Source organism: Camelus ferus, chromosome 20 (assembly GCF_009834535.1).
Source record: "Camelus ferus isolate YT-003-E chromosome 20, BCGSAC_Cfer_1.0, whole genome shotgun sequence".
Classification (NCBI taxonomy): Eukaryota; Metazoa; Chordata; class Mammalia; order Artiodactyla; family Camelidae; genus Camelus; species Camelus ferus.
In genome coordinates, this window is record NC_045715.1 from 9,645,249 (window position 1) to 9,669,923 (window position 24,675).

The 24,675-nt window shown below is 45.5% G+C and overlaps 1 long non-coding RNA gene across 4 annotated transcripts in view; it reads left to right on the forward strand.

The window, feature by feature from the left end:
• LOC106729330 overlaps nt 1-24,675 on the forward strand; it is a 71,808-nt gene that overhangs the window by 18,625 nt on the left and 28,508 nt on the right. Inside the window, exon 3 of one of the 4 annotated variants that reach the window (XR_004313432.1) lies at nt 22,198-22,373. The exons of 2 other annotated variants lie outside the window; for them this stretch is intronic. This is a non-coding gene — a long non-coding RNA (uncharacterized LOC106729330). Of the gene's footprint in view, nt 1-3,820; nt 13,620-22,197; nt 22,374-24,675 lie in introns of those variants that run through there. One more of the 4 variants, XR_001365716.2, reaches the window with a different exon arrangement.

Genomic DNA, 24,675 nt, shown 5'->3' on the forward strand with positions numbered 1-24,675 from the left:
TTTGCTTCCCAGTGTTCCCTTGCCATCTCACAACCCTGGACGTCAGCCCTCACGGGATTTGAGAAAATGAATCAAAGCAGGTGTATCTGCTGTAAGAGGGACTGGGCTTCCGCACAGTTCGGGCTAGTGTGAGAAGCGTTCCAGTGCTGGTCAGGCGTGATGCTGGACTAGCGCGTTGGCTGGGGCGGGGATACTGGGTTCCAGTGACTTTCTCTCTCTCTCATCTTTCCAGCGAAAGCATTTGGCCTCAGAACTTGCCTTCTCAAACTCTCTGACACTGTTTCCCCACATCAGTTCTTACTTCTTGCCTTGTTGCCAGAGAAACCAGCCAAAGAAGGAAACTTATATGCTCTCTAGGGAGGGGGGACCCGTTTGTGTGCAGAGGAGCCTAGACTTCTGGGCACATCAGGGCAAAGCAGCACTTTTCTCTGGCAGCTCTGGGGCATCCTTGGCAGGCAACCCAGGGAGGTGGAATGGACACCCACTCGAGAGGCAGAACTCACAGGTTCTTTAGTCTGGATGTCATCTTGAGCCAGCCTTGTGACTTTGGACAAGTCACTGAACATCTCCAGACCCCAGTGTCCCCACATATAAAAAAAATGAGATGAGAATATCAGCGTCACAGGATTTTTGTGAGTATTCTTTCATTGACTAAGCAAATATGTGCCACGTGCCTGCGTGCCAGGCACTGTGCAGGTGCTTGGGCTGTCGGCCTTTGCTTTCAATGTATTTCTGATCTGTGGGAGGAATGGATGTGAAATAGGCAAAAACAACAGTGTTTGCTGAGTGAGCACAGAGTGCTACAGTAGGGGCGAGGAGAGAGAGAGAGATGAGTCACAAGAGGGACACCCAACCCCGTCTTGGATGGTTAGGGCAGGTTGCCTGGAGGAGGCCACGACTCAAGTGAGAACTGGCCAGTGGAATAAATTGGCAGGGAAAGGGGTACAGAGACCCAAGAGGGCATTACCCATCAATTCAGAACGGCTGGAATGGAGAGAAAGAGGAAGAGCAGTCAGGGTCAGGGGCACGGGCAGTGGTGGGTTTGATGGGTGTGCGCCTGGAGATTAAGGCAGGGGTCGTGCTAAGAGGTTCAGACATTGTCCTGGGGCAATGTGGAGCCATTGAATACCTTTAGTGAAGGGGTGACAAAATCAGATTTGTGCCATAGAAAGATGCTTGAGTTGCAGTGTGTAAATTGAATTAGAGGGTATGTTGGATATTTTCCATCTGCCCCTCCAGACCCACTTGCTACCTTCTCCATCCCACTCTGTGGTCTAGTAGCCTGGCACGTTTGGGGCTGCAATAGCAGGCTTCTCTGCCCTATGATTTCCAGGCACGTTCAGCCCATAGGAGGCAGGAGCAGGAGATGGGAGGGTAGAAGGAGAGAGAAACTGGGGTATCTGTTCCCCAGCTCCCTCCCTGCCATGCCTCAGAGAGGCACTGGCTGTTTTCCCTGCTGCAGCCACGGATCCTGCCTGGCAGACCTTTCTCCCTGCTGTGGCTCTCTCTCTAGGTTGTATACGGTGTCAGCTCCTTTTAGGTCCAGCCACCCAAGGCTCCCCACTGTTGCTAGCCCCAGGGCACCTCTCCATCCCTTGCTGGTAGCTGATGACCCTGCCAAGAACCTCTGTTAGTAGGGATTCTTCAAGGACCCCATGGCAGTGTGCCATCTGCGGTACCTCGACCCAGTACAGGGGGTTATGTCTGGAGCAGTGTGATGTGAGGCCGTTGTATCCATCCAGGCCACGGTGACGGTGGGGAAGTGGCAGAAGGAACTCCAAAGATAGCTGCAAGATAGAAACAATAGGACTTACATGTAGGGGTGAGGGAGGGAAAGCTATGATTGACTTCTGTGGCTTCTGTACCTGGGAGGATGGTGGTGGTATTCGCTGAAACGCCGGAAGGGCTGGGGTACGTAGGTTTGGGATAGAAGGAGATACTCAGAGGCTTTCAGATGGGAATACTCAATAGGCACTTGGGTATAAAAATCTATGGTTCAGAAGAGGAATCTGGGCTGGAGACTCATTAGCATAGAGATGGCAAACGCTGTAAAAGAAAGGCTAATGACCCAGGCAGAACACGCAGCGTGAGCAGAGAAGGAAGGTGAGGCAGCCGCCTCGGGGAGAGACACTTGGAAGGGCTGGACTGCTGCAGTGGAGGCTGAGAGCCCACCGTCGGGGGCAACAGAAGCAGAGGTAGGAAGTCTGGAAACTGAGCACCTATTCAACTGAGATTCTTCGAAGTGTATGAAAGATGATGTGGTCAGCAGCCTCGTTGTTCCATCTAAGTCTCTTCTCCGGACAGAGACCTTTTCCTTTATTGAAGCCCCTCAGAGTCATGGGAGCACAACATAGTCTTAAATTCCATAAATATGGGTTGAATGTTTTGTATACTCAAGTCTCAGAAACGCCTCTAAAATCAGGTGGCTTCTGAGAGCTCGTGATGTGCAGTTGTGGTAAAATGAACATAACATTAAGTTTGCCACCTTTGTCATTTTTAAGGGTACAGTTCAGTGGCGGTAAGTATGTTCACATTGTTGTATAATGGATCTCCAGAATTCCTTTCATTTCTGCAAAACAGAAATTTTGTACCCATTAAGCAATAACCCTCTCTCCCGCTAGCCCTTGGAAAGCACCATTTTACCTTCTGTCTCTGTGAATTTGACTACAGGCAGACCTCGGAGATGCTGCTGGTTTGGTTCCAGACCGCTGCCGTAAAGCAAGTCACATAAATCTCTTGGTTTCCTGGTACATATAAAACTTACTTTTACACTGAACTGTAGTCTTAAAAAAACAACGTACACACCTTAATTTCGCTAAAAAATGCTGACCATCATCTGAGCCTTCAGTGAGTCGTAGTAGTGACATCAAAGTTCACTGACCCCAGATCACCGTAACAAATACAGTAATAATGAAAAAGAAATAGTGAGAGAATTGCCAAGATGTGTCACAGAGACTAGAAGTGAGCAAATGCTGTTGGAAAAATGGTGCCAGTAGACTTGCTCAACGCAGGGTTGCCCCAGACCTTTAATTTGCAAAAACACAATAAAGATCAATAAAGCAAGGTCTGGCTAAATTCTAGGCAGCTCCTGTAAGTGGAATCATGTAGTATTTGTGCTCCGTGACGGGCTTATATTTCACAAAGCACAATATCCTCAAAGTTCATTCGTGTCGTCGCGTCAAAATTTCCTTTCCTTAAAAACCTGAACAATGTTCCTTTGTATGGACAGACCACATTTTGTTTTTTTAATTCATCTGTTGATGGATACTGGGGTCGCTTCCACCTTTTGGTTGTTGTGAATAACGGTGCTATGAACATGGGTGTACGGCTATCTGTGAGAGTTCCTGTTTTCAGCTCTTTGGGGTTTATACCCAGAAGTGGAGTGTCATGGGATTTTTTGCATTTAACATAATACTAGATTATCTTTTAAAAAAAGTTTAAATCTCAGTGGTTGAAGAATAAGGAACGGAGGGGTTTTAAATTATATTTTTAATTTCCGACACCCATTACTTCTTTCCCACCCTGTGTCGCTTGGCACCTCTGAAACCTACAAGAGGCTTGCATGAGGGAATTCTGCAGTATTGGAATGCTCCTCTGGAATACTTGTCTCCTCACCCAGGCGTGTATCTCCTTACTCATGGCCTGAGTCGGTGGCCGACTAGCGTAACGTCAGGGTCCTGTCCGCTGTAGTGTGAGTCGGGATTCCTTCCTTTTTAAGGTTGCACGTCTGTCTCCTGTTTTACCTCGTAGGGTGTTTCTCCGTTTCCAAAGGCCTTTCATACCCATTCTCCCTTTCACTCTCATTTTCCCCCCATCGCAGCCGGGGAGCGGTTACCCCTCCGGGTTGCAGCTGAGGAAACAAGCCGCACGGCCTCAGGACCACCCAGAAAGCAGAGGCCTGGGACCGGGGCGCAGGCTTTCCCTTCTGGTCCGTGGAGCTTGCCTGGAGCACAGCTGATGTGCAGAGCCCTCTGTGCATGCTCTGCAGAGAGGCTCTGGAGGAAGCCAGGGGACAGGAGACCTCCTGCGAGAGAGAAGAGGTCCAGTGACAAGTCAGTGACAAGACAGAAGTGGAGAAAAGGCCCAGGGCAGAGGACCTGGCAGCAAACCCACTGTGGCCCCAGCCCAGCAGTCAGCCTCCTCTGATTTCCTTCTGGGACATGGGCTGCAGGCAGATTTGTCAGGCCAGCCCTAGGAGCGGGGTGACCAGCTAGCCCTAACAAGGTGACGCCTCAAAGTTAACAGTCAGTGATGAGAGCAGCCAGGCAGCAGAGAGGGTGGGGAGTCGGGGTGTGGAGCACGCCGCCCTGGCTGGCTGCGGGCACGCTGCCTCACAACACTGTCACTGGTGTGAGTAGCTCCCTAAGTAAACCCAGTGACCTCCTGTCCGTGGGAGAGTGCTGTTTGGGACATCTTGTTGGGGTTGGTGGGGATTACCTTTGAAGCTGGAGCTGTCATCTGTCTCTTGGCGTTCACGCCCAGACCATCAGACAGTCCTGGGTAAGAACAGACCTTCTGCGCCCTGGAGAATGCACCCATGAGGAGCGCTCCTGGCGGTCAGACTTACAAGCAGAAGTGCATAAACCCCGGGGCCGGCAAGTCAACCCGAATCTCTGGGACCTGGGCTCGGCCAGTGGAGGAAGTGAGCAGGGGGTCGCTGCCTCTGGGTCCCCACTGGAAACTGCTTCACAGATCACGCTGCTCAGGCTTCCCGTTCAGAGACTGTTCCAGAACATTTGCTATTTGTCATGGTTAGGAGGTGGGTTATCCTGGTTAATCATGTCTTCTGGTTATAGGTGAGTTATTAGTTATCATTCATGGAGCACAACATGTCAAAAAGGATTAGAACGCTACAAAATGCTCTGAACAGTGAATTACACGGAACATAATCCAGTCTATCTTTTAAAATGCCGACGTCACTTTTATTTCGTTAGGAACGTGATTATGAACCCCACGGACCAAAGAACTGGTGAAGCATACAAGTGCTGGTTAAGAGAATGCTGGACAAACGGCTTCTCCTGAACGTCCCACATCTTGATTCTGTCATCTGTGAATGTTCTTAAAGGGAACTGAGTTTGTTTGAAGATGATTAAGATTCAATGAGCAAATAGAAGAGGCAACTTAGACCAACTCCACATCCAACACAGAATTCCCCTCTGAATTTCCTGACCGTTTTTTTTTTTTCCTGCCTTTTCTCAAGAATCCTTGGTATCAAGGATTCTTCCCAGTTTCCTTCCAGCTAAGCCTGTCCCCTCCATTTCCTGCAAACTTCCTCAAATGTTTGCAGGTCATCCTTTGAATATGCACTTGTTTGGGGGGCTCCAGAGAGAACTCTAACAGTAGACGCGGTGAGTCCGGTACCAAGTGCCTCGGGACCGCCATCCCCTCCTCCTGCACTGCTTACTTCCATGGTGGTGCCTAGGAGCTCTGGCTCTCTCCAGGGTCATTCTCCCTGGGTCCGAGTCCTGGCCCCGCCACTTCTTACTTGGTGACAACAAAGAACCTCTTGGCAACAAAGAACCTCTCATGCTATTAAAGGGGAGAAATCGTGCTGTCAGCGTCACAGCCTGCCAGGTTTATGGCAGTTGAGATCATGCATACATAGTAAATACATTGACCTGCAACGTACTGAATACTCAGTAAACGTACCAGCTTGGAGGACAGTGATCAGGGACACAGATGATGAAGTCTGAGTGGCTGGGTTCACATCCCAGCTCAGGTTCAAATTTTGACCCCCACCACCTCCAAACCAAACAGCCTTGGGTGAGTAGCTAAAACCCTGTGTGCCTCAATTTCCTTACCTGAAAAAGGGAGGTCTAAGGTTTCTGTGAGGGATAAATGAGCTATTGTACGTAAGGTGCTTGGAACAGACCCTGGAAAGTAAAAAGGGCCGTATAAGTGAGAGCCATAGTTATTATTATAGCTTGAAAAGTCATCTTATCTTTAAAAGGAGTCACATCGGAGGCTGGCCCATGCTGGAGCCATGGGCACCAACATGCCAGTTCCCACAGCCCTCACCACCTGATGGTCTGTGCATCACCTGTTCTCACTGCTTGTATTTTTGTATCTCAGACTATTCCCTTAGCAGGGCATCGTGAAGATGGCAAGTGCTTCGAGAATCTCTGGTCTTTGTGCTTACATCTCTCTCCTCTGAACTATTTGAAGTCTGCTTTCTTAGTTTCTGGGTAGCTTAACTACATAAGTTATCTCCAAAAAATGCCTCGTCCAAAAACTGCTTGGATCCTTGAGGGAGAACCAACCTCCCACCACACTGGACCCACCCCTAGTGGGTGGGAGGCACTGCATGGCCCAAGTGTGTTCAGTATCCCTGTTCAATATCCCTTACTCCCTGTGAGCCTGTAAGGCCTTCAAGACAGGGCCGTGCTAATTGATTTTCCTATATTTACTGGGTTCGGGCACCGTTAAGAGTGATGCCCAGCTGCTTCATGCTCTTGTCCCGCTGCCAGTTGGCAAGAAATTCTCCCCTTTTTAGAAGCACTTAGCGCAGGGTAGGTGCTTAAAGATGTTTCTGGAGTAAATGCGATGTTAACCTGGCCCAGCAGCCCCGTCTGTGAGAAAAAGGATAATGTGGAGAACCTTGTTTAAACTGCAGAGTATTTCCGTTGTTACCGTTGCTTCTAAAGCAGCAAAATTACTTTTCCAAGACCTTTGTTTCTATTTCCCAGTGGGCATGTCTCTGAAGAAGAATGAGAATTAAGGCTGGAAGAGAAAATATCCTTCTTTATTTTTCTATCTTATTACAGTTTAGAGATTCAGTTATTTACTAAAATAAAATACAAACTTGTACTTTGTTTTTAATAAAATGAGACTTACACCAGATGTACAGAGAGTTAAGAGATTTCCATTGCTCCTAAATATTGCCTTTAGGCCAGTTTTATCACTAAAGGAAAGCACTGAATTATTTCTTCCCATTGTTACCCCTTCTTCCAGTTCCCACCTCCAGCTTCTCCACGTGATTATTTTAGCCTGATTTTTATGTGCAATGCAAATGTTAAGCAAAGGCACCACAAACAAAATCAAGAGCAGACAACTGGGAAAAAAAAAATCTTCAAGTTGTATTATAGACAAAATATAAGTATCGTTAAGTTAGTAAGACAAAGGCATAAGTCCAGTATAGAAATGGGCAAAAAATTGGAACAGGCAGTTCACAGATGAAGAAATACAAATGTTCCATACATATTTAAAGACTGCTTATCACTAGTAATCAAAGAAGTTAAAATGTAAAATGTAATATGATTTTTTTTCCAACCATCAGATTGACAAAATTGAAAAGAATAAAAATCACCAATATTACCCTGGAGTTGTGGAAACAGAAATACTTAAAGGGAAGGTAAATGTGTGTAAGCCTTATGGAGCAATTTAGCCATTTTCACTGAGAACTTAAAAATATTCATACTGATAATTATAATCACTTTCAAAATGTATTCCTAGGGAATAAAACTGGCAGTTGTACAGAGATGTATGTAGAAGGACAGCCATTGTAGCATTTGATAATAGCAAATAAAAAAAAAGTCTGAAGCAACATAAATTTCCATCAACGAGAGATCAGATAAATCAATGGTGGAACAGTCGCACAGTAGAGTAGTGTGCCTGCATTAAAAAGGATGAGGTGGAGGTTTGGGTCCACAACATACACTGAAGAGAAAATGGCATGGTATGATACAGTGTGATGCATCCTTATTTTATAAGAAAAATAGAAAAATTAACTGAGAATACATTTATGTTCTGATGTATACATTTCTGTACTGTTTTTTTTTTTTTTGGTATTTTAACATACATGCAGTTAACAAAAAGCACTTGTATCTGAGTCTTTGATGGGTACTGGGGAATGACTCAGAGGCTGGCAGAGTGCAGTAATCTCTCCAGTACTTCGTATTTCAAAAGCTTTGGGGGAAGCCTGCTCACCAGAGGTGGGCCTAGCCCTTTCTTCTTATGGGCGTGTGTCAAGGGGCTAAATCTTAATGGAGAACAATGTCTGGGCATTCGTGCAGCAAGTAGTTCAGAATATAGTAGCAGGGGAATTTTATTACCTCACATCTGCCTTGGCCAGTCAATCTTCTGTACCTCCCCGACCCCAACCACCAGTCCTCTATCTTCAGTTTCCTTCTGGCCATCTCTCGGGCATCCCGGAATGATCCAAAACCTAACATGGCACAAGCTTGTTGAATTCCTCTTGGAACGAAGGACCCCTTTCCACACATCTCCCCTGACATCTTCTTGATCCCCTCAGGCTTTGCGGGGGCCGCCAGCCCCGTGGGAAATGTGCCTCATCTGTGACGTGGTGTGCTGTAACTGGGAAAGACACACCAGGTTTGGAAGACTTAGTATTAAAAACAAAAACAGTCGGTAAAATATTAACTTTGAATCATGATATTTGGGACACATTAGGTTAAATTAAAAATTATCAAAATAATAATACTATTCATCTATTTCTTTTTTGCGTTTTTAATATGGCTACCAGAAAATTTGTAATTATGTATGTGGATTGCATTGCATTTCAGTTGTATGAAGCTACGCTAGACTTTGAAACCCTGGAATGATTCTTTACTTTTTGCTCTGAGGTTCCATACCAGATCTGTCGACAAGCGCCGACACCCGGTCCCTTGGCGCTTTGTCTCTCCCCTTCCGTTCCTGAACCCCTAGAGCAGACCAGCCCTCTCCCTGGGACAGTACCGCCTGCATCTGTCTGCTTCCAGCGACTCTCCACCCGAGGCCCAGCTCAGCTGGCAGCAGACAAACTCGATAACCTGAATAACTGGGAGTTAACCTCGTCCAGATCCCCCCTGAGATTAAAAAGAAAACAAATAACAGATTAAACTCTGTGCACACCTGCTCTGTATAAGAAGGACTGTGATGTGCTAGAAATGGAATAACCAGCCACTCACTTAATTTTACACTCTGCCGTCAGCATAAACCAGTGCCTCTCACCCGCAGATGAGAGGGGAGCTGGGAGCCCTGTGCAGGCTCCAGAGGAAGGGGATGGAGTCACTGACCTTCTAAACCTCAAACAGGTACACAAATTCACTTTTCAGTTTGGATTTAGTTCGGTCCTCGAAACACACCCTTCAAGGGCCAGGCTTTCTTTTAAGAAGGCTTGTGGACGGCACACGCACATTTCTGGTCCTGGACTCTGAGCTTTGGGGAATCATGACTTGACAGAAAAATTTTCTGGAAAATCCAGCCCCTTCTCCACTGGGCAACATAATCAACAGCGAGAAGGTAGGAATGAAAGTGGCCATTCAATAGATTAGATCCTGGGGATGGCTAGGGATGCTGAAGGTGAAGATGGAAGAGTTCTTTCTCTCTCCATCCCTTTCCTGCCTGTCCCGTGGCAGCAGCCAGCCCACGTGAGGGGCGCCCACGTGAGGGGCATCCACTTGAAGCAAGCACGTCTGCGCTTGGGCGGAGACTGGAGACCCCCCACCTCAGGTCAGGACACCTGCCCTCCAGCCAGTGGAGCCACTCTTCTTCTGAAGGGCTGTCCGATTCTCCGGAGGCCCTTGGCCGGCCACCTCGGTGAAGGCTGAAAGTCACTCAAGACCTGTGCAAAGAGCGTGGGGTCTCCTGGCTAGACCAGCCACCTGCCGCCCCTTCATAACGAAAGGCAGACCTTCTAACTGCCAGGCACTGTTCTCTGTTGGGTCCCCAGCTGACAACATAAGACTAGCTTGATCGATTCCACAGGTTATGAACCCAAACTGCTCTCATTTCCATCTTCAGGCTCACACCTCATAAACGTGTCCTTCTGACTGGTAGAACAGGCTGGGCGTGGAGAGCAAGGCTGTCACCATGACTGTAGCTCTTCTTTCCAACAGTAAATACCAAATGCAGCAAGTATCTCGCAGAACTCTAGGGAAGAGTGGGAAGAGAATTCCTTGGCTGCATCGAAAATGTGAACTTCCTTCCACGCACGCCCTGACAGGGACACTCCAGATTTCCCAAGGCGTGAGGCTAGGCGGAAGTGGAGGCAGGGGAGGGTGTGGTGACGCGGGGAGGATGTCCAAGGCTGGCCTTGGTGTTGCCAGCAGATCTCTGGGAGCCTTGCATTTTCCTTCTTTTTCTCTTAAGCACCAGCTGGCAGAACCAATTCCTTTCTCTCAAGGGCTGGCTCTGTGAGTCACTGCCCATCTGCCAGCAGCAAGAAGAACACGGGGAGCATCTCCCAAAACCCTGGGCGCTTGCCCTGGCTCGTTGTGAGGGTGGCATGAGGTTGGCAGCTGCCCATGGTCAGACATACAGAGGAAGCATATTCTGAGATACAGGAAAAAAATGAAAACATACTGGAATGAATCAAGAAGTTTCACATTAAAGAAGATAAGTTGTCTTAATAATAAAAGCTCAACTAAACCAACCCAAGACCCCGAAAGAAGAGATGGCAGGAGAGGCAAAAGAAGAAACAGGATCTCATTGCCCATAATAGGAATGACTTGAACATAACAAAGTGGGGGTTAAGCCACGTTAATTAGCTTCAATAAAAACTGTTGGCCTCATCATAGATAAAGTCCCACCTCATCCCTCAGGACTGAACCACACGTGCAGACTGCCCAGTCTCCCTCAAAGGCAGTGTACTTTCTCTATGCAGCTCTTGAATGTCTTCACCCTCTTCCCCTTTTCTCCTTTCTTCACTGATGCTTTCACTCTATCTGGACCCTCCTTCACCCTCACCTTCCTTCAGCTATCAAGTCAAGCCACAGATCTAAATATGATCCTTTTCCAAAGGATGCCCACCGTCCAAGAAGCCATGATGACAATGCCAGATTGAAGGGTCCTAAAGGATGATTGTGATAATCCAGCATAGAACGTTGCACTGAGACTTGCTCATTTCCCTTTTGTAGGAGGCACAGCTGAGTGTATATAGGGTACCAATGAACATAGAAGGTTAAGTGACAGTGTCAAAGTGTGGTCTATGGAATGAGAGTTGAAAGGTATTACATAGTTAACCAAATGAAACCAAACCAAACCAAAACAATTGTTTCCATGGTCAAAAAAGATTGAGAGTCATGCTAGGTTAAAGAGTATATTGAGGGCTTTTGATATGCAGCTGTGTCTTGTGAATTTCCCGGAGGATGTAATAATACATCACAATTCCTAAACTTATTTGACCCCAGTTCCCTTTAGGTTTTCTCACTGGACGCAACACTCAGGCTTCAAGTATGAAGTCTTGCTTTCATGAGTGACTTGGCCCCGAAGGTAATTTCTAAGGAAGCTTGTTTCAGGCTATTCTGAGACTTGAGAGTGTCACTGTTATAAGAACATTCCCAAGCTGATCGTGAAGAGCAAGTCTAGTTTGAGCATATCCTCTTTGGTAGTCAGCAACAGAAGTTGCTTTCTAGGTGCTTGGTATGTTTGGTTGACAGAAAAGTTTGAAAGTAGAGAAGATAAGGAAAAGGAAAAGAGAGGTATAAAGCATGAAGCCACAGAAAGAAAAAAGTAACTCTTAATCCAGACGAGGCTTAGCTTCAAGCATTGTCTCATCTGATAATATGATGGACATCTCCTTTAGAGGTCGAGTGACCGTTGCTCAGGGAATAGAATAAGAAGTTTTTAGCAATCCTTGGGATTAGGTAGTTGTTTTTCCTAGCCAAATCTCGGCTGGTAAAATTATAACATTTTCCCCCCCAAACTGCTCCTTAATGCTCCTTAATGACCACGGTTTGATCAGGTTGATCCATAGATAACACGGTCCTTGGCTGCCCAGCAGCACATCTCGGTGCTTCATTTCCTTTCCAGTCTTTCCTGGCTGCATGGCTTTTGATGCAGTGGGAGGACCTGCAATATTTCTGCATTTCTTTTTCAGATTGTGAGTCGATTCTGATAAACAAGCCAAGTTCTGAGGCTTTTGGCTACATTTGTCTCAAGAAATGTGGTAGGTGAAAGAAACTCTGCAGTAACTACTTCTAAGACTTAAATATGTTATTCTGGAATGATTTGGCTCAAAATTAAAAGCACTCCTACAACGAGCAGTATTTGAGTGAAAATAGAAGCTACCACACAAAAGTACAGCTGTTAGGAAATATCAGATTTCAGTCATGTTGTGTGATTCCAGCTTCATGCTGTGTTGGAGTCACCAGTTTGTGTAGAAGACCACACATACCAGAAAACAAGGAGATAAACAGCAAATAGCTGGCAGAGATATTTGGAATCTAGGTTTAAATAAAAATAAAAATAGGTAATGAGATGACAAAAAAGCATCTGACAAAATTCAACAACCATTTATAGATTAAAAACTCTGAAAGAAAAACACCCTCTAAAATCCGGAGAAGGACAAAAACAAAAATCCTACCACTAGCATCATACTTAATGAAGACCTGTTGAACACATTTTATTTATGATGAGCAACAGGACAAAAACACCTGCTTTTACCACTTTTATTCAACATTGTACTGAAGGTTCTGGCCACTGTAATAAGGCAAGAAAAAGAAAGGAAAGACAAAAAGATCAGAAAAGAAATGATCTGTCCTGAAATAGAAATGACATGATTGTACACATAGAAAATCCTAAGGAATCTAGAAAGTAATGCTAGAAATAACGAATAAGTTTATCAGACTTGCAGGATACAGGTCAACATATAAAAATCATTTTTATTCTTATATACTAATAGCAAACAAATTAAAATAAAATTTAAAAAATTTATTTAAAATAAAATTTAAAAATTCACAATAGCACCAACACAGTGGGTGGAAAGCTTAGTGGCAGAGCATGTGCTTGGCATGTGTGAGGTTATGGGTTCAATCCTCAGTGCCTCTATTAAGGGGGAAAATACTTGGGAATGGATTAAACAAAATTATTTTTTAAAAAGCTAAGAGTTATTTAAGAAGACTTAAATTAATGAAGAGATATACTATATTCAAGAACTTTCTTTCTTGAATCAAGAATTCAATATTGTTAAGATGTCAGTTGTCTACAGATAGATTCAGTGCATTCCCATTCAAAATCCCAGAAGATTTTTTTTAATAGAAATTGACAAACTAGTTCTAAAGTTTATATGTAAATGCAAATGACCTAGAGTAGCCAAAAAAAAAAAAAAAAAAACCTTTAAAAAAGGACAAAGTTGGAAAACCATCTGACTTCAAGATTTACTGTGAAGCTATAAAAGTGAAGATATTGCATTGTAATAGACAAATAGATCAATGGAATAGAATGGGGTACAGAAATAGGCCCACACATATATGGTCACTCAATTTTTTACCGAAGTGCCAAGCAAATTAGGTGCAGAAAGGAGCTTTTTCAACAAAATGACTGGAATAACTGGATATTCACATGCAAAATTAAAAATTAACTTTGATCGTCATGCTGTAGACAAAAATCAACTCAAGATGGATCATACACCTAAATGAAAACCCTAAAATGATTAAATTCTTAGAAGAAAACAGAATGAAATCTTCACGACTTTGGTTTAGGTAAAGATTTTTTAAGTTACAGCGAAAGAAACCCAACCCATACAAGAAAAAAAATGACAAATTGGACTTCATCAAAATGAAGAACTTCTATTCTTAGGAAAACACAGCTGAGAGAATAAAAAAAAAAAAAAAAAGACAAGACATATACTTAGAGAAAACATTTACAAATCACGTATCTGATAAAAGGTTTATCCAGAACATATAAAAAAAAACTCTCAGAACTCAAGAAAACAAGCAATCCAACAACAACGAAATTGACTAAAGATTTGAACAGACACACCATCAAAGAAGATACAGAGATGGAAAACAAACACATGAAAAAATGTTCAGCATCATTAGTTATCGGAGAAGTACGAAGTAAAACCACAGTGAGATAGCATTTTACTAGAATGGCTAAAATGTGATAACATCAAATGTAGGCAAAGATGTGGAGCAACTAGAAGTCTCGTTGTAAAAATCACTTTATAAAACTTTTTGGCAGTGTCATTTAAATTAAACATATGTTGTCTATGGCCATACCACCCTGAATGTGCCCAATCTCATCTAAATTAAACATATGTTTCCCCAGTAACTTATCATTCCACAGTTAGAGATAAACTCAAGAGAAAATGAAAGCATTTACCCATAAAAAGACTTGTACAAGTATGATATGTCAGCTTTATTCATAATAGCCAAAACTTGGATACAGTCCAAATGTCCATCAGCAGGAGAATGTATGAGCAAATTGTATTATGTTCCGACAAGGGACTACCACTCAGCAGTAAAAATGTTGAACAATAGATATGAACAAAAACATAAATTTCAAAAACATGCTGAGCCTATGAAATAAGACACAAGAGGTTACACACCGTGTGATTCCAATTATGTGAAGTTCTGTAATAGCCAAACTAATCTATGGTGTTAGAAATCAGAATAGGGTTGCCTGTGAGATAGGAAAATGGAAATTTCTTGGGTGATAGAAATATTCTGTGCTTTGACTGGGTGATTTTTATATAGGTGTATAGTTTTGCCAAAATTCACTGAGGTACATTTATGATCTGCATCTTTCACTATGTATAAAGTGTACCTAAAAAAAAAAAAAAAGACAAGCTGTTGACTCTAAACACCTACCTACTAACTTTTGCTTAAATACTTCATACTGGATTTTTTGCTGTTGGTACTGGTGGTGGTTTTGTGGCTTGAAAGGAAACTGAAGAACACCGAGTTGTATGTAAAACTGAACATCCCACTATGCAGAGGAGTCACTTGTTCAAACCAACCTCGTTTCATTGTGGACACATCTAATTATGCATAGAGGGAGAAAAGTGACTTGGTGATCACACTGCCATTGGAGCCAGTCAAGAGCTAAGGCTTTGGGTTCAGGTGGATTTGGGTTTGAACCCTGGCTTCAGTGTTCCCTGGCCATTTGACTTCAGGTAAATTACTGGGCTTCTTGTCCCTCTAGTTGCTCACCTGCAGACGAGGGGCATAGTGGAGACTACATAGGCAAATACATGCAGATGGATAACACATATACTGTGCACTGTTAACGATGTTAGGAATAAAACGAGAACTTCTTTTATATTAGACACATAGTCCTCTAGAGAATTTTAGAATTTTACTTAGAAATTTGTCTGAAAGTTCCCAGAAACATTTCCTTAGATGTTTTTCCCACCAAATAAATAAATTAGTTTATGATAAAAAGAAATTGGTCTCCTGGATTCACGTTGCTCACCCTCCCAAAAGATGACTTTCACCTCCCACTCCCATTTTATCTGCCTTTCTCGCCTCTGCTCTTACTTCCCTAGGAGAGGAGAGGTTCTCAGATTCCAGTTCCACACAATTGAGATGCAGCACTTTACTTTATTTCACGTATCACTGAGATCTGGGTTACTTTAAGATAGTTTTAGACCTTAAATAAGAAAGCATGGACCCTTAGCGTCCCTTCACAGAGCAAGTGCAATGTGCCCATCTCAAGAGGTTTTGGGTGTCAGAGTCTGTGCCAATCTGATGATACTCAGGGTGCACAAATACAGCCAATCAAAGAGGTTCCTACAATGGAGATATGCTTCCAGCATTCGAGTTGTGCCCTGAGCTGTCCCGTGTCCTCCTCTGACCCTCTCCCCGAGACAAGAGTTGGACAGCATCTTGTTTAATTACCACCTTTCACAGCTGAGGGATCGGTGTGACATTGCAGAAGTTGCTTCCCTTTTCAGATCTGGGAATGGAGCTGCTCACAACGCACAGCTCCCCCACATCACCCAGAGCCTAGCTGCCAGCGTTTCCTCTTGACTTTGGTCCCGGTTCTGGCCAGGTTTGGGGCATTCCCGGTACACTGTGCTGCACCTTTACCCTGTGGCCCTCTGTGACTGTCTTCTCCGAACGACCACGGCACATCCTCTCTGGTCCTCTCATTGACACGTGCGCAGAACTGGGGAGAGCTTAAGCTCTGAGGTCAAGCAGACCCGCATTCCAGCCCTGCCTTTCTCACGGCATCGCTTCTGGCCAGTTCAAACCTCTCAATCTCTGTTTCATTCCACTCAGCCTAATAACAGCACTTGCCTGTCTTCCTAAAGATTTAACGAGATAACATATGAAAACTGCTTACCAGCCGGCCTGGGACTTAACGCACGTCAGCCTCCGTGCTTCTCGCACTTACCGTTTATAGGAACGTTTTGTATTGTTCTCCAATTGTCGCAGATGGGTGAAAAACTGAGTCTCTGGTTAAGGTTGTCATTTATGTGAGGGTGAAGGCAGTTTGCATGTTCTTTTGATTTTTATATATCTCACTGCACCTCGGGCGGTGCTGGGCGTTGGGGGCAGCATCACCAAGAGCTAAATAAGTAACCACAGGTGACTTGACAGGCCTCTGGGTATGATACGACTCACCGTACTTTCCCACGTCCAGTTTACATTTACATAGTGAACAGGTGCTCTGGCCTAATTGCTCTTACATTGCAACGCTCTTCCCCCAAATCTTACTTTGGAGACATATTCCCTGCACGTAGATGAAATACTGATACGTGCGGCTGGTTCACATTGCACTTTCACTGTTTTTAAAATATGGCTTTTCGGTAAGCCCAGGGGAAACCTGTAGGGGTATTAGTTGCTTTCGTCCTCTCTTAGAGAGGACAAGGGATCCGGGTGTTACTTAGCAGATTACAAAGATTTTTTTTAATCCTCCTAACCAGTTCAGTGTATTTGTTGCTGTGAAAGCGACGGCTATCACCCTGGAGGGGACCCAGAGAATTGGGTGACACAGAGATGAGGGCCAGCTGGCTCACTGCAAGGAGTGTCCTCAGGTGACCTGGGCTTTTTCATGAGAAAACGAGAGGTGTCCTCACTGCTGAAAACAGCACTGGTGACGTGATTCATGTCAGGCTGTGAAATGGCTTCAGCGGGTGCTTCAGGAGAGAGTCCCCTGGGCTTGCTGGTCAACAGTGATGGCACGTCCTGTGCAGGACTTCCCGTGACCCTGCTTGGGGACAAGAAGCAGGGCTTCTGTGAGTGGAGGTCAAGGTGGGCCGGTGGGCGCAGGCATTCCTGCTTCCCCCGTCGAGACTAGAATAAAGCCAGTGACCCCACAGCCTCCGAGATCAATTCGAGCTGCTTGTAACCCTGAGGAGAGATGCTCGGAAGCATTTTTACAGGCTTTCCACATCCATTTGTATGAGGCTGTCGTGAGGGTGGGAGGAAGGAGAGGACAGTCACTTCTCTGCGGCCTCCTCCACGTCATAGGCCGCCAGGACACACAAGGGACCAGGACAGAGAATCCCAAGAGACAAACGGAACCCCAAGGAATTCCTGGAATCCATTTTCTTCTGTGCACCCATCACCTGTGTCTCAGAGACAAAACGGCTGCCCAGGACCCTTGTCTGCTTGCATCCCCCTGGATTTTCTCATCACTCTTCACTTGAGCCTCTTGTATTAGGTATAATGCCAAATCAAAAAGTGAGATATGCAAAAATATATAGTTTTAAAATTTCAGTTTGCTAACAATTTAATTTCTCTTTTGAGCCCCCATTCAGCCAAATGGTAAAAGCCTACTCTTAGCGGAGTCAGGATCCGCCTTTTCATGGCTACCTCCATCCTCTAGGAGGCATGACATTAGAGGGTCGGAGAGCAGGAGGGTCATAGCCTGGTGTTCCCGTTTCTGACCTCTGCTGGGGTGCCCTTCCTCATCCGGGTCTCTGCTGGGACTCCTCTGTATCTCATTACAGAACCTCTTAGAGTTTTCTCTGTCTCTCTATCTCTCTCTGTCTGCCTTTCTCTGTCTCCGCCACACCTGCACCATTCTTGGGAGCACAGAAAACACATCACTGGTACAGTCCACACTGGGGAGGGCTTCTGAGAGCTGCCTCAAGCCCACCCACTTAGACACACTTCAGAGACATTTCTTCTGCAGCTCCTCACCTTGTCAGGTGTGGCAGAATCAGGTGGAGGGAGAGGTGAGAATTGCTGCAGGTCATGGCTTGCCCCAGGTCGGGGGGCACAGTCCCGTGGAAAACCCTCCTCTCGCTTTCTTACTTGGCTAGGCGGAATTCAGGACCCTAGAGCATCTCCCCTTTCTTTCCTTCCCTTTCAGCTTTTCTCTTCCTCATTCCTCCAGCCCAGAGTCTGTCAAGTCGCAGGGTGGGGAGACCTTGCTTTTACATCATCATGTATTTTTAATTCCCTGAGACTCCAAGCTTGTATTGAGTTTTTTCCTTCCTCTGTGGTCTGGTGTGGTACTGCCCTTAGACCTGGGAAAACGGGACCCCTTTCCCAGGCCCTTTGCCTCAGGGAACCCACTGTATTTTGAAGTGTCATCTTCAAACCTTTGCAAATCTTCCTCTAGCTTCTGAAAGGTATGTGTGCCCCATCCCCATTTCTCTCCTTTGGAGAGCTTACTGGTTACTCCATGTGAGGGTCTACCAGATACCTGATGAGCCCCAGATGTTGCACTTATAGGACCATCCAAGGCCCCCAGTGCTGGGTTCTTTCCTAGACGGTAGCTTGGTGCAGATCACTTCTACTGGATGGAGCAGTGACTCTTTGTCAGGGCTGTCAAAGATTGGAACCACCATTCTGATGCCAGGATGGTTTTTGATGCCTCAAACTGATCTATATGGACAGTTCCCCACCCCGTACAAAAATATCTCCCTGGCACCCCGCATACCCTAGGAGTGACTTTGTTCTTATATCTCTCTCCTTCACTCAGGCATTCAATATTAAGCTAATTCTAGAATAAAAAGAAGAGACAGGGTAACAGAAAACATAGGAAAAAAGCACATCAGCGAATCTGCTCAAATATGGCACTGCTGTTCTCACAGAGGGTGGGGTCTGCATCAAGAGTCAGGAGGTGAGTTCTACTTTTAGTTCTAGACCTGACTCTGCTAGTAACTAGCTGTGTGATCTTGAGCAGAGAACTTCACTTCTCTGGGCCTGTTTCTTCATCTTTTAAATAAAGTGAATGGATGGATGGGTGGGTAGGTGGATGTGTGGATGGATGAATGGATGGATGGATGGATAGATGGATGGATGGATGGATTGGTGGATGGATGGATGGATGAATGGGTGAGTGGATGGATGGGTGGGTAGGTGGATGAGTGAACGGATGGATTGGTGGATAAATGAATGGATGGATGAATGGATGGATGGATGGGTGGGTGGGTGGGTGAGTAGATGGATGGGTGGATGGGTGGATGCATGGACGGATGGCTAGGTAGGTGAGGCTGTCTGCCAGGCAGACTGAAGATAAGGAGGAAGGAGAGCTGGTGACCAGATGCTCTAGCCCTGTCTACTGCTGCAAATTTACCATTTTCCTGGTCCTCTTCACTGCCCCACCTCTTTGCCGACTGCTTTGTTTCAAGCACAGCTTGGTGAGATAGTCGGAAAGATTGCTCCAGGAGTCAGAACACCTGAATTTTTCTTCTGCGATGTTTTTTTGTGAACTGAGTGAGCGGCCCTCGGGCAATTCAGAAACTCTCAGCGTCAACTTCCTAATCGGTAAAATGGAGCTGATGACACCTGTCCTGTCGGCTCTGCATGGTTTTGTGGGGTTGAACATGATAACAGACGTGGAAGATGCTCTGCAGCCAGGAAGCGCTCGCACACGGTCCTGTTTTGAGGTGTTTACCGGGACTGCCCTTCTCTCCTTACTGCCCTTCGCGGCTGCGCGCGGGACTCAGATGCAGCTGACATGAAACGTGGCTGCAGGTGATTTCACGGCTCCCGAAAGAAGCAGAGGAACGGCAGTCACAAGATCAGGCGGTATTACCGTGTGGTGCTCATCGCATGTCAGGGAAAAGGACTTTTTGGGTTCTTTTATTTTCGTTAAGGCACTGAAGCCAGAGGTGCACAATTATTCCAGGGGGAGTAAAAACCAGGGCTTTATCTTTGTGTATGTGTCGTTATCCACCTGAACTAAACGTGGCGGTGGAAAATTCCCAGCAACAGGCTGAGCCAGCATCTCAGCGCCGGTGGGATAAATCAGCCTATCTGTGGAGACACGACAGCGCTGTCCTTCTGCTAAACATCCATGTTAAGTTTGTAAGAGAACTGTCACATCTTATCTCTTCACCCGGAGCAGCAACTTCTGGTCACTTCTTAATTCTTACTTAACATTCTTTATAACTTCATAAACTCAGACTCCGAAGAAAGCTTTAAATGATCGAACCTGGCCTTTCCCCTTGTTCGGTGGTTCTCAAAGTGTCTCCTTGGACGAGTGGCATCAGAGCATCACCTGGGAACTTGTTAGAAATGCCAGTTCTTGGGGTCCTCCTCAGACTTACGGAATCGCGACTCTAGGGGCGGGACCCATCGGTCTGCAAACAAGCCTTCCAGGTGATTCCGATGGACCTGAAATTTGAAAACCAAGGTCCAAATCATTACTTCCTCAAGTAGCATATGTGAAAGATGATGTCCGTGGCTTCTACCTGAATATTTCTGGGTACTGGGAGCTCACTACTTCACGAAGAATTTAGTGAGAAGCCCTAACAATGAGGTGTTGTCTCGTTACAGTGAGATAAGTTCGACTTCTTGTCACTTCCCCCACTAACCCACGTCTCTGCCGCTGAGTGCAATTCCGAGTTAGAGCTGCCTGCAGATCACTGGTAACTGGGCTAATGACTCGTGTCGTGGGAGCCGGGTACAGTGAATGCAAGAGGGTAAACTTGGGGGGGGGGGCGCAGTATGTTACATTTTCCTTTCAACCAAGTAAAAGCAAGGTGAAGGGCTGTCCCCGGCATTTGTGAGATTATGATAAATATCAGTATTAATAACAGTAGTGACAGTAATAATTACCCGCGGCTTGATTTGGATGCAGGTCAAGAAACCATCCAAATCAAATTACATGTAAGAAAAATATGTGTGCTCAGTGCTGGGAACATTTTCAAAGAGAAAGAAAAATTGACCCTGTGAAACATATTCCACCTTTTAGTGAGAGTAACTGCTCCCTTCCAGCCCAAGGAGGTTGTAAAAGAAAGGAATCTCCCGGCAGGATAGAGAGATTTTATGGGAGGTCCCAGCCCCTCCTGACTTGAGGTGAGGTGTGTACAGTCATGGAGGCTGGAGGAGGGAAATGAGGCCTTTCCTGGTCGCCCCCAGCCTGGGGTGCTTTGATTTGAATACATTTGGCCAGATTTTGTTAGTAATGGTCTTTTCTGTTTATTTCTGGTGGGCGTTTGACAGAGGGACTGGGGGAGAGTGTGACAGTCTCACATCGGAATCCTCTGGCAGGGAGGCAGGGAGGCTGGGAGGGACACAGGGAGGGTGGAGGTGACTCGCCAGGAGGGAGAGGCCACTCCCGACAGCCTCGCCTCCTTCAGTCCAGTGTCGTCTCTTTTTACTCCAGGGTCTCCCCTCTTAAGACTGCAGCTCCCAGCGCCACCAGCTCTCACAAATGATTTTTCCTCCCCCCCAGTTTGAGCCTAGAGAGTGTTTACTTCCTGTCAAACCCCAGGGACCTGCTGATTTTTCCCATTACTGCAAATTGCTGCTCTTGGGTGCTTTGCATTTGTTATTAAGATGCAATCAGGGTTTCCTAACTGATTAGCAGCCTCACCCCTCCGCCCCCAATCCTCACACCTGACTCGGAGGCAACGAAGAGTGGAAAACAGAATCCCTTGGCTGCTGGGTGTCTGTTCTGGTGGGGGGCTAATGGGTTTGGGGGCAGGCAGCTGGCGGGAGCTGGGAGGGCACCAGAGAGGGGCTGAGAGGCGCCGACTTCTGCATGCATCCTGGGCATGCGGAGAAGGAGCTTGGTGTCTCTCAAGTTCCCGGGAACTGTGGTGGGTGTCGGGCCGTGTGACAGGCCTCCGGAATGTGACGGCTGATGGCTGCGACGGCCTGCCCAATGAGGCAGAGGCCAGCCTGAGCGAGGCCTTCCGGACGAATAAACACAGAACATCTCTTAAGGCTGAGTGGCAGGATGATGAGCACATGGGTGACGACCTGCCCAGAATCATATGTCAGTCAGCGGGCTCCGGAGCAGCTCCCAGCGCTGCCACCAAGATGCCCCCTTCCCCCCCTGCCCCCTGCTTCCATCTCCCAACCCGAGGACCCCTTCCCCTTCCCCACCTACCCTGTCAAACCCACTCAACCCCTTCCTCAGTCCTGTCTCTGCTCACAGCCAATGAAATGCACACAAACACACGTCCACACACTTCCAGTGGCTTCTGAGCACACACAGAAAACCAGCCCCTGGTCCAGAGCTTGCTGGCTTAACAGCATCTGTGACCCTTTCTCCACCCTCCTTGTGTTTGTTGTTCTGTTTTGGCTTTTGAGTGTCTCCATTTTCATTAAACGAGTGTCTCAGCCCTTGCCCCCACCAAAGGCTCATTGTTGCCTGAGAAAAAAGAAAAGCCGTCGAAGATCACGGATGCAGAGGCCTCACTGAATCACCAAGGAGTGAAAGGGGGAGAGGACGCGGGGAGAAGCCGGGCCTCGCAGCTGCCACAAGTCCGCGCAGAGCCGTCAGCACCGCGCTGCGAGGTGAGCAGAGCCGACTTCTTCCTGTCCTGTGCCTTGGGTGGCTGTGTGGCCACTCCTGCAGCCGATGGCACCCTGGTCCTGTGTCACCTGACTTTTCATTAGATCTACTGAATGTGTTGTGGGGAGAAAGAAATGGAGAGGAGGAGGGTAATGGAGAAGAATAGGGAGGCGAGATGTTCAGACCCCTGCACGTGCCCAGACTTGGTAAGAGACGGACAGTCACAGGTTCGGTCCCTGCCTGTTCCATTTACTGCCCGTGTTATCTGAGCCTGTTTGCTCCGCTCTAAAATGAAGATGATAAATCTATCTCATCAGGTGATTATGAGGTGAACACAAGGGGTTTATACAAAGTGCAAGGGATTTACTTTTTTCTTTTGTTTTCTTTTGCTTGGGGAAGGGGGTGGTTAAGGCAACACTTTAAAAAGTATATGGTTTGCATCATTTAAAGACCAAGATGAAGTCTTTCCAAAGACCTCAAGGGATTCCGGCTGTCTTACCCTCCCGTGGAGAGAATGGTTCAGGTATTAGATTCCACAGTGAAATTATCTCATCCTCCCTACTAATTATATTACTTTTTCTCACATGCTGCTTAGACAGCCCAGAGCTGCCAAAGGCAAAAACTTGACCCAGGATCCTCCCGGACTGTTCAGGAAGCACCCCCTGGACACAGCTTTCAAAGCAGGTTGTGGGGCCAATGAAAGAGAGAGCAGAATGGTCACCTGTTGGCACAAGGAAACACTTCAGAATGTGTTTAAGGAGAAGGATGGAGGGTGGGGATTGAGTGATGCAGAGAGAAACTTCATGGAAGAGCTTTCCAAGGAGTTTACCTGTTCAGATAGTCCACAGATGTGCCAATGGACACTGTTCACCTGGGGATCTGGGGCCCCTGAGTCTTTTCCAGGCTGTGAGGCAGACAGAAAAGGCCCAAGATACATGGAACTGGAGTCCCAGATTATAATTAGAATCCCAGAAGAAGAGGATAGAATGAAACAGAAGCTAAATTGGAAGAGATAATAACTGAGAATTTCCCTAAACTGAAAAACAGATATCCAGCCAAAGATTCAGGAAGCTTAATAAACCCTAACAGGGTAAGGACAAGACAAGGGCAGCTGGACGTATTGTGGTCTGATACATCTCTGTGAGAATGAAAGACGTGAGAAATCCTAAAAGTAGCCAGAATAAAAAAAAAAAAAAAAAAAAGACAAAGGAGCAACACTAGGACTAATACCAGACTTCTCAAAAGAAACGATGAAAGTCAAAAATAGTAAAAGGATGTCTTTAAAATTCTGTGTCCACAGTGGGAGATTTTAACAGGGTAAGTGAATGATAAACAAGCAACCAAAATCAGTAAGGCTGTAGAACGACTGAATGACAGATCCAACAATTCGACGTATCATTTTATAGAAAAGTCTCACCCAACGAGGGAAGAACATACTTTCTTTTCCAGTGGGTGTGAAATACTTTCAACACCTGATTCTACGCTGGGCCATAAAGAAAATGTCAACACATTGTAAAGAACTGAAATCATAGTCTTTGGTTACAGTGGAATTAAGCTAGAAATCAAAGTTAAAAATGAATGAAATCATAATAAAATACAGCCTATTAAAGTGGAATTATATAGCTTCAAATACATTAGAAAGGAAAAGATGCTGAAAAATAGTGATCAAGTATTTGTATGAAGAAGTTAGGAAAACAAAACACAACTAAACCCTTACATAACAGAGAGAAAGATCTCATAAAATTGATGTCAAATGTATGACAATGAACAAAATCAAAAGTTGGTTTTTTGAAAAGGCCATTATATTAATAAGCTCCTGGGAAGACTATGTATTTGTGGGGTGTGTGTGCGCGCACATGCGTGCGTGCGTGTATGTGTGATAAGAGACAGAGAGAAAGAATACAAATTATCAACAATAAGAATGAAAAAGGGGCATCATTACAGATTCTCCTTACAGTAAAGAAAAATGAAATATTATGAACATCTTTATGCTAATACACTTGATAATTTATAAAAGCAAATCTTATCAAAATGAAAACAGTGAGAAATAGGAATTCTGGAGAGTCTAATACCTATTAAAGTCAAATCCATTACTAAAATTCTTTTCCTCAAGACAGCTCCAGGTCCAGATGGTTTCACCAATGAATCTTCCCAAACTTTAATAAATCAATCACACTGATCTTATATAATTCTTCCAGAGGATGAGAAAACAAAAAGACATTTTAAAACTTGTTTTATAAAGACAGATATAATTCAAAATAATACAAGGGCATCATGAGACAGAAAAATTACAGATGAATCTCT